The sequence below is a fragment of the Macrobrachium rosenbergii genome, chromosome 4, assembly GCF_040412425.1.
Source record: "Macrobrachium rosenbergii isolate ZJJX-2024 chromosome 4, ASM4041242v1, whole genome shotgun sequence".
Taxonomy (NCBI): Eukaryota; Metazoa; Arthropoda; class Malacostraca; order Decapoda; family Palaemonidae; genus Macrobrachium; species Macrobrachium rosenbergii.
In genome coordinates, this window is record NC_089744.1 from 10,475,729 (window position 1) to 10,494,387 (window position 18,659).

The window sequence follows — 18,659 nt, forward strand, 5'->3', positions numbered from 1 at the left end:
CTTTTCTGGAAATACTTCAAGTTTCTCTTTAATGATCTCTGCATACTGCTCACGTCAGGCACTACTCGCGTCGATCTCAGCACAATCTATGATTTGTATTCATGACACGGATCTGTAGATATGGGACTGTAAGTTTCCTGCTCAGTTGAGCTGGGCAACAGGCCGCACTCTTGTTGCCAGTAGTAACATGAAAATGAGCAAAAAATCTGCTATAATAAGACAATCTGTTCATTTGGTTTCTAAGGGTAGCCTACCATACAACGCAGACCATCACACAGAGGACTTCTCACCCAGACCACAGTACAGACAACAGTTATTAAAAATGCTCTAAAACAATCACGATTATTTACTTTCAGACCACAAAAGGATTCCTATTAACTTTAAACCAAGAAAGGTAAAGGACACTGCAAGCAAACAAGTGGCTGTCTACATCTAGTTTTGAGGTCCTTTTTCTGGAAACACTCTTCTTCGATGATCTCACACCAAACTGGAAAAGCTCGAGTCATTCTTCTCCAGTAAATATCAAGAAGTCGTCAGAAACATTAGCAAGTAACAATATGTTGGAGATTAGAAAGCTAACGTAACTTACGGTGTTAGCGAAAGGAAGTCTCGATTTTTTTTATAAATTAATCAGTAATTTAATATAAAAACAAATATATCATACAATCAACAGAAATTTCTTAGCAGGCTTTGCCAATTAAAGTTGGTTACAGAAGCGCATTAACTAAATGGTTTTAAAATAACAGCTAGCAATTTTTCCCCACGTGAAAGAAACTGTTGTTATTACTTTTAATCATAAAACAAAAGAATAAATTACACTGAAACTTTCTGAACATTCAAAAGACGAAGAAACAGTAACAATTATAAATTTTGATGCAATCTGCCTAAAATAAGACTTTTATAAGGAAATTTCCTACGTGCGACTTGGCTAGCAAAAGGGAAACGTGGCTAAAGAAATAACGAAAATACTGTGTTCCAAAAACTGCAGATCAAATACAGCAGTGAGTAAAAATAGGTACCCTTTAATACTTGTTCTCAATTGACGAGCTTTCGCATCATGTCTTTACTTTGTTTTGATTATTTTCCTCACAATAAAATTTAATGACTCCCGCCTACGCTACAATTACTGTAGTTTAAATGGCTTTCAGTTTCGAAACTCACCCCCCGCTCTCTCTCTCTCTCTCTCTCTCTCTCTCTCTCTCTCTCTCTCTCTCTCTCTCTCTGTCGAAGTTTAATTGTATAGGGAAAGGTAAAAGAATGATGAAGATTAAAGAAAACTAAGGTAAGGCAAATACCTTTTGAATTTAGTAAAAGACGATTACATTTATCTGTTTTAAATTCAAAAGCTGCCTGGGACTATTCTTAGTACTAATGATAACTGTAATCTCCAAAAAACTTGGGTGTTATCATGCAAGATCAATGTATGTGTGTGGAATCTCCAAAGTTCACGAAAATCGTGAACGAAGCCGCCAAAATGTTATTTGTGTCTCGATTTACAAAGCTTTGAGACATGAGCAATTAGGTGTACCCAAGTCGCTGTCGGCACGTGTGTACTGTGTGCCACACCCGTAAAGTTTTCGCTCTGGAAGTTGAAGCACACAGCACTCCTGACCTGCAATAAGATAACATTGTTAGTACAGAAGTGAATTATTTCCTTTACGACGAGAACAAAAAATCATTACGAGTTTCGCATCTGGAATAAAGTATAACATTTAACATTAATCACCTATTACTGCTTACTTCTAGTAGTACTAGTGGCGACAACAGTGAAGTAGCAGCAGCAGCAGCAGCAGCAAACACAAGAGAAAAGCAACAGCACTCTTTGTATTCATAATGGAGAATAGTGAATTAAGAGTAAACTAGTTGTCAACTGGCTGTTGATATAGTTGCAACTGCAGTGGTAGAAGTAACAAAAAGTTATTAGAGAGAGAGAGAGAGAGAGAGAGAGAGAGAGAGAGAGAGAGAGAGAGAGAGAATTATTTACAGTAAAATAAAAAGAAAATGAAGTGTTAATTTCAGCAGATATGGACGTACAGTAATGAATCTCATGGTAATGAAAATTCCATACATTTATCGAAAATATTCACACTATTTTCGAGCTACCTTTTTGAAGAATGACAAGAGGAAATATGCAGAATTCAAATATCAAATAAAAAGAAGCAATGTGTAGCGTCTAGGCAGCCACCTTTAACTTCAGCAGTTAGCCTACAGTTACGTCATTTGCGAGGGAAAAAAATCAGAGTACCAAGTATTCTTTTTCTCATAAGGAAGCCAACAGTATTCGAAGTTGTGTTGGTGAAAGAATGATTTCAACCGGCTCGGTAGATAATTTGACATCGATGACGGAAATTTGAAAAAGATGGCAGTAACAACGGTCTTGTGCAATGGCGTTTTCCCTGTGTTAGTGTTATTGGAAGAAAAGTTAGGGCATATACTTTTTCGCATACGGGATTTGGATTAGGGTGAAATGGCAAGTCTAGGCTAGAAGCCTAGCACTGGGACCTAATAGGTCATTCGCCAATGATGAATGAACGAAAATGAAAATTAAATTAAAAGCTCACACAATAAATACATTTATACTCACTAATAAGGTATATTAAAATTCAAAATAAATTAATTAAAATTATAAGATTTACTTGTTTTAAAATTCATTATACTGATTGATTGATTTTTTATATTTTATCAATTAATTCGCAGCTTCTCATGAACATTAAAATGGGTACTATTGAGAATGTTGAAGATTCCGACAAAATTTCTTTTATTGGTCTATTTCCAAAATTTGATAATCGCTTCAGGTTATATTTTGGACATTCACACAGAACATGCTTAACTGTTATCAACACATTGCAATCTGGGCATTTGGGAGGAGGGCCACATGGACTGTACATTAAGTGTCCATGTGTCAAACGAGTATGACCTATTACTTTTTACAACAGCCATCTAGTGGCGTTTATGAGAATTAGGCCTACTTAGTAGAGGCAAATAATAAATAGTAACTGAGAACTTCTTGCGCATAGGGAATTTTTCTTCGACTTTATTTAAGCTTCGCTAAATCTTATTAACGTGATAAAAAGATGAATTTTAAAGTGATTAGTCGTTCATTTGAATGACTAGGAACCAAAGTTAGTTAGTTGGTTATTATTATTTTATATAGGTTATTCAATCTACATACTAATCAAAATACCGTAGTACAGTAATTAGCAACGAGAGAGTTATCAATTGAAACTATAGTAGTATGGTTTCATACTACTACCTAATATTACAAAATACTTTTGCCCGCAATAAGAAATAGTATTTTTGCATTATGCTAAAAACCTTTGGTATATGAGAAGAGGATATATTTCTGGAAGGGGAAAAATCTGAAATAAAAACAGAAATACTTCTGGAGGGAAACCGACCCACAACAAAAACGAATATATTTCTAGAGGTGAAACAAACCAAAAACAAAAATGACAACATTTCATTATAAAATCTGCGATTTGAAAAATGAACTGACCTGAGGCTGAAGAAAAAGATGCAATAAGTTTTGCTGGATAAACAATGTTTACCTTTAAGCCATAGCCTACCCTTCCCCAGGGATAAAATCGTCGTCGAGTTGAGTTCCATCGAATCTTGAATGGAATAAAACTCTTGAAACGTTAATACTTTAAAGAGAGAGAGAGAGAGAGAGAGAGAGAGAGAGAGAGAGAGAGAGATTAGTCTTAAACTGTGGTTATCGCTGTTTTTACTGCATTCTCATTTTCCTAGCCTTTACTGTTTATAGAAAACGGTAAAATCGTACTTACGGCGGTAGAAACCTTTTTTCTGTATATATTTCCACAGTTTCTGCATTTACATTTTGCCATTTTTCTTGGAAATCGGGCAAGAGCTTTTAGTGAAATGAACTCATTTAATTATACAGTTACGAGACAATTCTACGATAAACTGATTTCGTGCCAATACCAAATCACATTGCGCCAATAGTCGTATGATAATGATTTTTTCTTTTTACAAAAAGTAAGGGAAATTGATGAATAAGAGAGATATTAATTGTTTAAAGTAATAATAATTCGTAAGTTTTCTAGTTCCCAAATGATTTTTTCGCACCTCTTCTATTACCGCTCAAGAGGTAGCGACTTGCCTCTTGGAGGAAGAAAATGCATCGGCCACAAAATTGCGCCCTTGCCTGGGGCGTCATTTGGACGGGGGGGGGGAGACTGCCCCCCCAAGACTCAAGTTGCTCCCCACAAACCTCAACTTGCCCCCCCACCCCCTCACACCCCCAAGCCCCAAGAAGTAACAGCAGCGGGTTTTCCATTATTCTTATTTTCCATTATTCCTACCGAAATTCAAATGTGTCACCACATTAAGTTATATCTATCTATCTATCTATCTACATATCTATCTGTCTGTCTGTCTGTCTGTCTGTCTGTCTGTCTGTCTGTCTATCTATCTATCTATCTATCTATCTATCTATCTATCTATATTTCTCAATCACACACAATGTTTGTTTGTCTTCTATTTTGCTGAAATACCTTGCTCATGTGGCTTCAAAAAGCACATAAAATAGCTCAAAATCAAAAAAAACCCAGCTGGTTAGGCTCGCTTCGCTCGCCAAACCATCTTTCCCCCCCCAACAAAAATCTGAAATGGCGCCCCTGGCCCTTGCTATCCGTTCTTTTCATCCCTGATTCAGCGATCACGTAAATGTCAAACAAATTCCAACCTATAATTTCTCAAGGTGGATCTGAAGGTCCTATAATAGTGTTGTCCAGAGCTCAAGATGACTTGATTCGTTGCAGTGTGCGCAACCAGTGGTATTATTTGCAATGTACTACATTAGAAATGCTTAAAAGTTAGGATTTAGCAAAAGTGATCAGCTTTGTACCTTGGATACAATAATTATTATTCCTTGTTGATTGAAGCTACTTTGTTATATTCGACCTACACTGTGTATCCTACAGGAGGTCGGCACACAAAGTGAGTTTACCGCAAAGGTGCTTCGATCCGAACCAGTGATAAGGATACCAGATATTTCTTGGTCATGCTTATATGATGTGGCCGAATAAACTGACAATAATGACTGTTTAAGCCTTGAGTCGCCATTTATGTCATTCGTGTCACTTTCTGGTGCTTGCGTAAGCGAGAGCGGAATACGATAAATACTGTTGATTCAAATGCAGTGGAGAAACATTGAATTTCCAAGGGACAACCAGTGATAAATTCATACTTTTTTTTTTTTTTTTACCAAGACTGTGACCCCATGAGAGTACATTCTAGCTCTTACCATCGTTCCATCTAAATCCCGTCTAAATCGGGAATTAAAACGAAACCTTTTCTGCAGCGCAGAAATAAGGAAGGAATAGATTTTCAAGTTTTGTTGTTAAGAATATTGAGGCTAGAGGATGTCTTCACATTTCTCCTGCAGGCGTGGATTTGCAGGTGAAAATTAAGTGAGACATTCAACCTCACCTTCCAACGCGTAACTTATTTTTTTCGCTTTCTTTAAAAGTCATAATCCAAAGTATGTGGCTGATTCATCCATACGATAATTTTGCAGCTTTCTTTGACGAGAGGATGTCTTAATTAACACTAGTGAGTTATTCTTTGTAGGAGGCGGTGATGCTACCTCTAAACGATCCTTTAAGACGTCATTAGTATCCTAAAGGTCTCGGTACTGCAAACTTCATGTAGACTATTTCAGAAGATAAAGTTCAAATATTGCAGCCGACAACTCGCTCACAAGAAAGAGTCTTGTCTGGCACGTCATCAATATATTCAGGTATTTCTCAAGAATCAGTTATGATAGAGTTGAAAGTCTTTTCAAATCATGTCGAGAATCTCTGAGCATTCTGATAACTGGATATTCATCGGTATTCTTTCGCTCTTCCTTTTGAAGAGATGAGTGACATTAGAGAGAGAGAGAGAGAGAGAGAGAGAGAGAGAGAGAGAGAGAGAGAGAGAGAGAGAGAGAGAGACCTCAGTTTGTAATTAAAGGAAAAAGATTGAGTGCATGCAGTGCAACAGAGGGAAAAATCATAAGGCAGTTTACTGTAAGGACGTAGGACTTGTGAAGTGTGAACGATGATCATTTACCAGGTTGCGTAGGCCAAATCCTGTAATGGAGGTGTCAAGATTTGGGATTAACGAGAGAAAATTCTGAGCAACATGCAAGAATTCTGAATATTTACTAAAGGATTGGTAATTATGTAACAAGAACGAGAAGCTTCTCCGTTAGAATATAGAGTAATAATCGACAAGAGAGCGACGACTTTGATGAGTCTTATGTTCCCATGAGGTAACCAGAAAGGGAGCTATGGGATAGGCGGCTCGAAAGGAGACTGGAACAGATTTAAAATGTAATATATACAATACAACATTTTTCTATAAGCTGGAAAACTGCATACTTCGACAACGCGGAACGATGTGGGAATTTGGGGGGGGAGGGGAATGGCCTTGTGGGAGGTAGACAAACTGGTCATAAGGGCGTAACCCATCATTCACGAACAAGCAGGATGAAAGACAGGTAAAACGTGAAATGCGAGATAAGCAGAGGTGTCAGAAAAAAAAAAAGGTCCAGACAAGACTGAGTGGTAAATAGGAGAAGTGTTGCTGGAGGAATGAAGGTTTAAGTATGATAAAGATAGCTCAAGGTGAAGGAAGTCAGCCTCTCTCTCTCTCTCTCTCTCTCTCTCTCTCTCTCTCTCTCTCTCTCTCTCTCTCCATGGCTTTTATCCCCGACCCAAGAGTGGCAAGATGAATGGAGCAAGAGCTGCTGTCATTTCTTCTGGCTGTGACTTCTCTTTTTAAGGGAAGAAAACAGTTGGAAAGGAAATTAAAGTTGAAATGGAAACTATATGCTTTGGGACTTTCATTTCCTAAGAGTAATTTCAAGTAAGTTTCCTTTTTCGTCAATGAAACATGAGACCTTTCATTTTTTTTTAGAGACGTTAAAAGCTTTTCAAGAGGGACCAATGGCACAAGCTTGTAAATGTCATAAACATTACCCGATGGATCTACTAAGTGGACTGGGTTACTAAATGATGTGCTAAAGCTGAAAAAAAAAAAAATTGAAAGCATATTCTGGTTTTCTTTTTGAAATGTTCTTTTCCTCGTCCCTACAGGGACACGGTACGCGCCGTGAATAAGTAATTTGTGTTGAGAACGCTCTCTCGAAAAATATAACACCAGGAGCAGCCCGCGGAAATAAGTATACAAGCGCCGCCAGGATAGAAGCCACTGAGAGCCCTTAAATCTAGGAAACTAAGAAGAAGTTTTCGGTGAAGCATATGAAAGGGGGAGGAGGAGGAGGAGGAGTGGTCCTGCAATGAAGGGACACTAGTGGCTGCACGAGAATCCTCGACGAATCAAGTGTCTAGAAGTAGCACCGATTGAGGCCTTTCAAAACAAAACTTCCCCGCATCACTTTCTCTTTTTTTTCTCGTGTAGTTTTTTTTTTTTTTAGATGGTTTTACGTAAATATTTATGAGAATTCTAAAGCTCAAAACATGGAGAAAAAGAACGAATGAAGTCTTATTTTTTTTTACTAAAGGACGCACTGAAAGATATATTTATTTTTACTTTTATTTTTACTTGTTGTATGTATGTATATATATATGTATATATATATATATATATATATATATATATATATATATATATATATATATATATATATATATATATATATATATATATATATATATATATATATATATTGTGTCACGTTCAGTGCAGCAGTGCGGATAAAGGATGGCTCTGATTATGACCTACATAACGGCAGCTGATTAACAAGGGGGCTACGCTCCCGTGAACAGAAAGGGTAATGGCGACTATATTCAAAATGCCATAAAGATAAAGGGGTTAAGGCAAATTTAGATTGTCCACTTAGAAGTATAATTCACTAAAGATCAGAAGAGAAAATATTTACAGCAGCTATCAATGGATCTCTGTGGCACTACTCAAATTACTGGACTAAAATCACAATTGCTGAGCAAGAGTGCTACCACAGTGCAAGTGGTATTACTCTGCCTTCTTAGGCTAATGCACGTCGCAAGGATGGGATAGGGTCCTTAGAATGTACAGGATGGGGTACAGCATGTGAGACAAGGATCACACTGGGATTTCGGATATCTTGACCAGGTATGGCACCTGTAGTTTGCAGGAAGCTGGCACCATTGACTTACAGGTAATTTCACACAACAGGTGCTCGTACCACAGATCTGCAAGAACAGGGATGTTGTAATACACGAGGGGGCTTTGAGTGACACTGAACTTGGAATACATGAGCAAAAATAGCAAGACACTGTCATGAATAATCACTGTATGTTACCACTTATAGTCAAAGCAAACATAAAATTACCACTAGTATTCCATTATTGATAAATCAGACAACACAATCAAATCACATGAATCTCTGAGGGATAACGCAAAGGGGTATGGATGTGGGAATAGGAGAACAAATGGAAAAAATCAGGTAAAGACGAAATGGTAAGGCCGGACAAACAACTTCCAATCTTCAAGTCTTGTCCATTGAAGGCTATCAAAGCCAGGTTTCTGTAGCAGGGCAATAATGGAAACTATGTCGCGTACAAGTCCCCAACCATAGAGGGAGCAGAAGAAGTAGAAGGGTGCTGGTGGGCTACAGAGGCATCAGCTCTCAGAGGGCAAGGTGGTGAGGTAGGACCACCTTCGGAGGGACAGCATTAGAAGGAGGTCTAGTGGAGACTCGATCAGAGCCCCTAGTCAGACAGACTTCTCGACAGGTAAGCGTCGTAAGATACACTAACTTTCAGAGGGTCCATTGGAGCTCATATTTATACAGCAAATGGCGCCAACAGTGGTTGTGTTTTGACAGTTTCCTCTTAATAGGGTCATCTATTGTCCTCTTCTTGGGCACGCTTCTAATCCTGGCAGGTATCTGGAGAGGTCGTCGAAAGTCAGCCAGTACAAAGGTCGAAGAAGCTAGAGGACAATGTGGAGATACTTAGAGAGGAGGAGCGAGGGTGAGTGGGAGGAGTCACAGGTGTGGTTCAGGTCAAAACAGTGACCCTTAATGGCATGACAGGTAAAGGAAAGGAGGGGAAGGTCCTCAGAGAGCTCTCATGACAAGATTGGCTGTGGGCTGTTAACAAGTGGAGTTATGTGAAATCTCGAAGGGTTCATGCAAATGTGCAACGGACTATTGATTTTCCTCTCAAGCAAGATTAATATGTTTTGGCAATGACTTAGGTATGGTCATGAAATTATCTCCTCATTTGACACCTGGGTGATCATTATTGGAGGTGTCAGGGGAAATGAGGAGAGTTTAATTTCTTTGACCATGTTACATTATATTGAAAGAGAAGCCCGTGCAAAATGACTTAGGTATGGTCATGAAATTATATCCTCATTTGACATATGATATATATTGAGGGCAATATAGGGGAGAATGTCAAGGGGACTTGACAAAACATATTTATATATTCTTTCAATTTTATGTTACATTATATTGAAAGAAAAGACAGGAAAAGCAAAATGCAAACGATCAGAGGACGTTTGTAATATATATATATATATATATATATATATATATATATATATATATATATATATATATATATATAAATATAAATAGTGCCAATACCAAAAGACTTTGCAATCTATGGTGAAAATTCTTAACTATAGAATTAGTTATCTCTGAAATAACATACCACTGTGGGGAAACCTCTAAAGCTAAGTAAATGTACAGAATTCTGCCACGCAGGCATACAAGTCTTCAGGAATTACTCTTGAAGTGATCTTCCAAGTCGAGAATTCAGGAACTGGCACCGGAGGCGAACAGGTAGACACACAGCATCAAACGACTATTTTGCAAGACAAACTTACTGTCACTTTGATGCAAAGAAAACACTCTCTTGGTCACTTAGGGAATGCTGAAGGCTGAGAGGGAACAGTATGCTGCAGCAAAGGCTATGAAATGCTTATGTCACTTGAAATGAAAATATTAACACTTCAATTATGTTCTCAGAACTCCAAGGGGCAGAAATATCAGAAAGAATGAAAATTATAGTGGAAGACTGGGCGTCATAACAACTCCTAAATCCAGACTGTACCTTTCCCGTAGGATGCGTTGTCTTGATGTGTAGGCCAGACTTTGCAATAGGGTAAGGGACTTGGTGGGACTGTGCACGATAAAAGTTTGACTGGGTCAGAAAGGGGAAGGGTGGTCGGAGACCGACCCAGCAAGGACTCTACTCTGATGCTGGCTGGTAACCCCTGGTCGGGTCCTTATAGAGTCTCTGGTCCAGCCTCCAAATCATTGTCCCGCATGTGGTGTTTGTCCGTTAACTCGCCGGCTCCCATGTTTTGGCGGCATCAACAGGAGTGGTGCTGGAACAAGGAGAGGAACGAGAACACCCGGGGAAATCAAAGGTTGACAAAGGCGGGATTTAAGGCTTAGAGAGGAGGGGCGGAGTCTTGTCGTGAAGGCACCGAGAATTTACCAGGTGCTAACGTCAGGGGTTGTTTTGATCACTCCCTGTTCCTCGGTTCTGGGTGGTCGTGAAGTTGACTCACCATTTATACTTTATATGCTGTCTTTTATTAAGTTAAACTTAAAAAATGAGTGAAGCTTCACATGCTCTTGCAAATAGCAATTGCACGTTACAAAGAGAATAACGCAGAGACAACGGTTAATGAGTTAATGGATATATAAAAAAATACAAATGTAGAAATGCTGTCAGAAGAGAATAGGTCAGGTATCGATGTAGTGAATACTTCAGCTAATTGTTGAATGTTGGAAGATGATAGTGTGAATGTGACTGTTAGTGGAGATAGCTTTTGATGCTGCAAGTAGAGCGATTAAAAGAAGTAAGAATGTTAAAGTACCCTGATGAGAGAAATGAGGTACAGCTGTGTAGTGAAAGTGTGATTAAGTGGGAGACTTGGTGTTAAGGCATATCTGGATGAGGGAAAATTTCCAAATGAATATTTGTTATGAAACCGTTGTGCGAGAAATTTAAAAGTAAAAGGAAAAACTGTCCTGTACACGAACCTGTTTAATGATTATGACAGAATGGATTGAAATACTATGGATTTATAGTGTAAAAGATAAATTTTTGAAGAAAAAGAAATTTTGTTAGAAAATGTTGATGGGAGGGTTACTGGCTTGGGGTAAAAGCAGCCTGAGACAAGGGAGTTTTCTCTTCAAAGCTGGTTAATGTCTTTATGGATGAATTGATCGAAGAAGTAAGAGAATGTATATTAAATGTATGTAAAAAGTCGGTGGATAATAAGACGAACAGCAAATGGAAGGTGGCGAGGTTGATGTTTGTATAAGATTTGATTGAGGATAGTGAAGAGAAGTTGAAATTTAATGTAAAGAAGAGTGCCGTTGAGAAAGTAAATAAACACCCAGGAAATGCAGCAATGAAAGTCAACATATCCATGTTGACTTTCATTCATGGTAGAAGAATGAAAGATATTAATTCGTGCAGGTATTTGGGGTACATGTAAAAATGTTGGTTGGTTGAGAGAAGAGGACAGTCGGGAAATATCTGTATGTAAAAGATACATATGCCAAAGTTGGAAGTATGAAGGAAATGTTGTGCAAGCTCTTCTTTACGGAAGTAGATCTGACGCACAATTTAACTAAATAAAAGGTTGAAGGTGTTGAATTCAAATGTGTAGTATAAGTGGAGTAAGAAACATCGAAAAGTTTAGAAAGTTGGAGATAAGTAGAAGTCCTAACATATGAACATATGTGTTAGTGTGTGAAGTGATTAATGTTGAGGTTTCTGCCCAGGGATTATTTGGCTATTTATTAACTGAAAGAGATATATAGTTGTGACTGTTATCTTGTTTTAACTGAACCCCTTTCCTAGATTTCTGTAAGAGACCACAAGTAGTTTACAGCAGTGTGAGTTAATAGGGTATACATATTAGCATATAATCTTTAGCCCAACTATACCAGTGTACCTACCCTGTCCAAGTAAAGTTGGAATTTTATTTTATTAATGATAAAGTAAGAAAATTACGAAGTAATAAACAGGACAGCGAGAAGATCGGAAATCACTTATTCTTTTCATTTACACCAACGTTTCGGGGATCCCTTCCCATCAGCAGGGCTACAGTCAAATTAAATTTTACAGTATTAAAAAATATGTAATATTTGCTATAAGAAATTTAGTTACGTAACATAACAGTCGTTAAGCTAAAAGTAAAATAAAAACTACATAGCGGTTTTAAGCTATAAGTAAATGAAGACTATACGTAATATAAGGAGAGTTCTTCGAGGTAACTTTTATCGTTTTACTGCCAGGCTTTGGGCATCTCTCCTTACTTCATTTCCTCGATTACTATAGACTTCTCTCTTCAAAAAGGCGTTTAACCCCACCCTCTTTATTTCCCTCTTTCTCCTCTTTTCCATCTTTTTCCCTCAGGGAATGTCCGTTGTATCGCCTTTATGCGGAAGAAACGTTCTTTTGGCAATTTTGATTAATGATACAGCACAAAGGTTCTCACGAAAAATAAATAAATAAATGAAACGATTGGTATTTTGTGCGAATGAAATATAAAAAAAAGAGATAATTTAACTCATTTACAGCTGGCCAGTCTGGCCATCAATCAGTTTGACAGAAGATTTGACAGCTGTTACCTGGCTCGTTTGCGAAGGCAATTGGGGCTAAAGCGGCATTTAACAGAAAATGAATATGTTTATCGCTTCAATCTGCCGCACAGGATAGACGTACGTTTTAGAAGTAAAGAATGAATTTCTATTTGATAACTGGACTATAACCAAAGCACAAAATCCCCAGGGCTCTACATAAATTGTAAAGCGCACATATTTATATTGAAGCTACAGAGTCAATGTATGCCTTAATAAACTATTATCAATGTCAGAATGCTAAAAACAAATGGGAATGAGGAATATTACATTGAAAGGCAACTTATATATTATCGTGTTCATAATTTACTACAGAATTAATATTTGCGTCTTTTCTTGTTTCTGAAGACCAATATCAAAAGACCCCTTTGGACGTTATGTACCGTCTAAAGCTCGAGAAAAGAGGCTAGCCCGGGCTGGACGATGATCGGTCTAAATGCTGAATGCACTTTACGTTTTATGTTGCAGGATAGTACTAAAACTACATCCAATAGATAAGGGATGTAATTTTTCTATGATCTTACCTCGCTGCTTGCAGTCTTCCGCACACGTATATGGCCGTTTCAGTGTTGTGTTTCCACATGGCAAAAATGAATACATAATCGCATATTAAATACAGTACCAAAATGGTAGCGACAAAATCGTGTCAGGATTCAAAAAATCACTGAAAATCAGCTGGGAAAAAAACGGCTCTGGTAGCAAAAATGAATGCAAATTGAACCATTATTCATAAAAATGTACGACGTATGAACTAGTCACAGGGAATGACAGCACAGAAAAATCAGAGGAACATTCTTAAAGGTGACGACGCATTAGAAGGAGAGAATTCTGGTTTCCAGGGAAAACACAGAAGAAGAAGAAATCACCTAGACATCAGTCAGCTGAAAGGGAGAAGCCTAACCTAACGGCAACCTAACGGCCTCTTAGGCACTCGCCTACGCTGTTGTTACAGTACAAGAGGAGAGTCCACTTAATATAGCGGTGAATAACGCAGTGGGAAGGTTGTCACTGGCATGAAAGAAGAAGCAAATTAACACATATTTTTCTTTTTACGCGGTTAGCACGTACAGTTTATCACAGCAACCGACTATTACTCAATCTGGTATACTAGTGCCAGACGTATGACAGCAGTGCGTATCAACTATAGATGAAATCTTGCAGAAAACAAATAGGTACTATGTCAGTTTTAGATTAGATAAAATAATAAAGTTATCAGCACGTTCTAAGAAACAGAGAAAGTAATGAAGTGATATGAGTCATATGCAGTCAATCAAATGAATATGTTAAAATTCTTAACATGTGTTCGAGAGCACTTTTAAAACTGTACAATCAACTACAAAATTAGGCCACGCAACCTTTGATTGAAGGAAAAAAGGAACCTTAAACTCAAAGTCTGCTTCGAAGCAGACAAGCCTAATCAAAACACCTACTTGGACGCAGGTACACAGGGAGGAATTGATTTTTTGATGTACCTAGGCTGACCTGTCTCTCCGTCCGTATGTCCAGCAGTTTGTATGTCCGTTCGACCATCAAGTTTTAAGATTTTTAAGGCCCTGGAATCTTGAAGCTTTTGAAGTAAATTTTTCTTTACATGCGAAAGCTGACAGAACTGGAAACTTGACATTCTAAGCATCTTGGCCTGTAGAGGGAAAACAACATTAAAAGAGAAACCGGGCGGAATCTGGCCATAGATATCCTCTCATTAAAAGAAGTCAGAGTTCTAGTATTAAAAAAAAAAAAAAAACATAAGCTATGAGAGAAATGCGTGGTATTTTTAATCCGTTCTGGGCGGAGCTTGGGTAGAAGGAGAAAAGGACCCATCGAGACGAATCACGAAAACGAGTAAAAAAAAAAAAGTAGATCTGGAGTGGTGAGGCTCTTGGCATCCAGAGAGGAGGAAGGAATACTTGCGTGAAATCTTAAGTTGGGCAAGAACACGTAAAATTCCCAGAAAGTCTAATTTATATTTTAAAAAATGAAGTGATGACTTGACAGCACTATGAAAGCCACTATGCCATGGAATCGTACTATGGTGTACAAGGCCACTTGCACAAGACATGGTCCGCTGAACACTAGTCTACGGGAAATATACACAACATTTAGATAGAACACTGAGAATGCAGAGTCCACAATACTGTACAGTACATTCGACATACTGTAACACGATGCAATTGCAAAATTACGTAGCACTGATCTCCGGTAATTTCTGAGCTGATAGGCTAACTGGAAGAGCAAAAATGAAGAGGCGAGTAACTATTGCTACATCTTAAAAAATCTGGACACAAACGGCAACTGGAAGTTCACTCCGTGTATAAAGAAGACAATTTCTCCTCTCTTGCATAAACTGGTTAAAAGTCTCTTACTTGTTTATACTGTTGTTACCCTCAGTTGTCTATCTAGTGGGAAGTAACTAACCAGTGGAGTACTAAGTGAGTAGCCTAAGAGTTAGCAATTCAAAGCTGAAAACAGTAGCACAGGGTATAGTAGATAACAAGAAAACTGGAACGAAATCGCCAACATTTACCGGAAAAGCACAGAAGAACAAGTAATCATAAATAGCTCAAAATGATTAAAGCACAGCAGTGTTTATATTGTTAAATTATGAACAGTCTTCTTTCGCTATGTAAACAATTTTTCCGCGTCGAAAACAAGACTTCAGTTCGCAATTTTCTTTGGCATTGTGTATTTTAAAGTTGCAACGCTTGCAACGCTTCCAACTGAAATACATTTTCATATAGATTACAAAGACTGGAGTATTCTAATCATGATTTAATTACGCCTTCAGTTAAAAAAAATTCCCGCTAAATCTCCGAAAGAGGTCCGCATTCTTCTTCTTCTAAATTTCAACATTTCGGGGAAGTTCGTCAATCTGGCATATCAGGGCGTAAGCGTCGTAGAAATCACGGCGCATAACAAACGTATTGTCTCAAAGCAGGGAATTCCCAGACTTTAGGCCCTATAGAACTCGTCAGAAGCCCCAATTAAGTTTGCTTGTGTGCGCTCTTCAGTTTAAGAGGAGCTGTAAAGTTGTGATAAGGGCCAGGGGCCAGGTGCTTGGACTTATTTCGACTTACTTTATATCTCAATAAGTTTTGTCGGGAGATTTTATGCTTGCTTGAATTTTATGCTCTGCTTCCGCCTTCTTCATACTGACTGCAAGTGAATGGCCTTTCGGCGTCTCTTGAATAATAATAATAATAATAATAATAATAATAATAATAATAATAATAATAATTACTAATAATAGTGGCCCTCTGAACTCCACTGAGTTTATACTATAATTTCTCAATCTCGTGACAGAAATAAACTTGTATTATTTGTGAACTACGGCATATTAGAAAGGTATTGAGAACAACTAGCTAGGATTTTATCAAACCACGTGTTATCATTAAATCCTAATTAGATCTGGCCCTGGAATCCAAATGAAAAAGAAAAGAGTTCTTGTGGCATGGGCACGGATGTTCGTGCCTCCGCCAACAGCAATTCTTCAACTGGAAAGCGAACGCAACCAAAAGGACCCGAACAATTCATTTGTTTTTACATCCCTGATTCTTTTGACTGCTGCTCAGCGCCATTGACCCACAGGAGGCGTGAAGAGGCCATTAGGGAGTGTGGTCAGGCAATTGGTGAAGTGCTCAGGAACCGGGCGTGAATGTATGCCACACTGGACTGGGACACACGGGGTGGACTGCAGGGATTCACCCAGCCATGTGAGAGAGAGAGAGAGAGAGAGAGAGAGAGAGAGAGAGGAGAGAGGAGAGAGAGAGAGCAGGTGCACACTGTGGTGAGAGAGAGAGAGAGAGAGAGAGAGAGAGGAGAATGTATGTAAAATAAGCATAAATTCACTGTGGTTAGAGAGAGAGAGACTTCCAGGGCACTGTGGTTAGAGAGAGAGAGAGAGAGAGAGAGAGAGAGAGAGAGAGAGAGAGAGAGAGAGAGAGAGAGAGAGAGAATGTATGTAAAAATAAGCATAAATAGGGAGTGAGAGAGAGAGAGAGAGAGAGAGAGAGAGAGAGAGAGAGAGAGAGAGAGAGAGAGAGAAAATAAAAATAAACATAAATAGGGCACACTGTGGTTAGAGAGAGAGAGAGAGAGAGAGAGAGAGAGAGAGAGAGAGAGAGAGAGAGAGAGAGAGAGAGAATGTATGTAAAAATAAACATAAATAGGGCACACTGTGGTGAGAGAGAGAGAGAGAGAGAGAGAGAGAGAGAGAGAGAGAGAGAGAGAGAGAATGTATGTAAAAATAAGCATAAATAGGGCACACTGTGGTTAGAGAGAGAGAGAGAGAGAGAGAGAGAGAGAGAGAGAGAGAGATGTATGTAAAAATAATCATAAATAGGGCACACTGTGGTTAGAGAGAGAGAGAGAGAGAGAGAGAGAGAGAGAGAGAGAGAGAGAGTTAGAGAGAGAAGAGTAAAAATAAACATAAAGAGAGAGTTAGAGAGAGAGAGAGAGAGAGAGAGAGAGAGAGAGAGAGAGAGAGAGAGAGAGAGAGAATGTATGTAAAAATAAACATAAATAGGGCACACTGTGGTTAGAGAGAGAGAGAGAGAGAGAGAGAGAGAGAGAGAGAGAGAGAGAGAGAGAGAGAGAGAGAGAGAGAAGTATGTAATGTAAAAAAATAAACATAAATAGGGAGTTAAGAGAGAGAGAGAGAGAGAGAGAGAGAGAGAGAGAGAGAGAGAGAGAGAGAGGACTATTAAGTTCTCTCTACTGCCAGGCTTCGGTATTCACTTCTAGCTTCTGTTTTCCCCGACTCTTGTAACATTCCTTCTTTTAACAGGTGGATGGTTGCCCTAATTATTATTGTTCTTTCTTGCTGTCATCTGTCAGAATGTAAAGCTTGAAAGTTCTTACACAAGAGTTCTTGCCTTTATGTGTTGGAATAAACTGAAGCCTTTGCCTATAGAATACGTAATATGTACCAAAATTAATTTACCTTTGCAACATTAAAAAAAAAACTCCTATACCGTTAATGAACCTGGGTTTTATTTTAGAATTTCCAACTCTTACGTAACTTATTCCTCGGTCTTTCGATTAAATGTCAGTCTCACCTGTGCAATATTCATAGATACGTTAAGTCATTCACTTCCCCGAAAGGTGGAAGCGAGCAGGTCGACTGAATTTTTAATAAGATGTCTTCATGTGCGTGTCACTGTCGGCGTTTGCAATCTATTCCTTCTACCACAATAACTGGTTGGTTGGTTGGCGTAGATTAAGCTTTAAGCCATCATGGGCCCTTGCTTAATGTTTAAAAATTTTGTATCATACAAAGTCTAGAAATGTCATAAAATCAAAATGAAATATCATGTGACAAAAATGCAATACATAAAACAAATGTGTGTTTAAATGAAGTGTTTATGGGGAATTTGTACTTATTCCTGTCTTGCTTATAATAAACATGATATAATCAAGAATTATATGATATGTGTGCACTACCATTATGAACACAAATTAAAGCTCAAAACATCTAAAATGAAAAAAACTTAAAATGAATAAAATAATAAATCAAATCTCTATGTCATAATACTTTCCTCTCTCTATATTGAAGTAGTTTCTCAAACTTACCATCATTTGCGACGAGTATTTTAAAAGTCATCCTGGTAAAAGTCATGGGTTCAATGTGACATTTGCTTTTTACCGCATTAAATTATTTAGGAGAGTAATGATGAAAAAGTGAAAAACATCTTCAAGGTATTAAGTAAGGATTATAGCAAAACATAACCTGTCTAATAATGTACCTTAGGACTCTATTTTTATTTATTTTTAATTATGATTAAGAGAGCATACTAATTGTCTTAACTCATTATAATTAAAGTCTATGGGGGAGGTATCCTAAGATATTGGGAATCGCTGTACACAGATTTTTATTAGTCTTCTGTAAAAGAAAACTATTGAAATGGCTATGTCTGTCCGTCCGCACTTTTTCTGTCCTCCCTCAGATCTTGAAAACTACTGAGGCTAGAGGGCTGCAAATTGGTATGTTGATCATCCACCCTCCAATCATTAAACATAACAAATTGCAGCCCTCTAG

General features: G+C 38.0%; 1 long non-coding RNA gene across 1 annotated transcript in view; it reads right to left on the minus strand.

Moving 5' to 3' along the window:
- Positions 1 to 1,155: 1,155 nt before the first annotated feature.
- LOC136830528 (uncharacterized) overlaps positions 1,156 to 18,659 on the minus strand; it is a 657,803-nt gene continuing 640,299 nt past the window's right edge. The window contains exon 5 of the long non-coding RNA XR_010850647.1: positions 1,156 to 1,612. This is a non-coding gene — a long non-coding RNA (uncharacterized lncRNA). The remainder of the gene's footprint in view (positions 1,613 to 18,659) is intronic.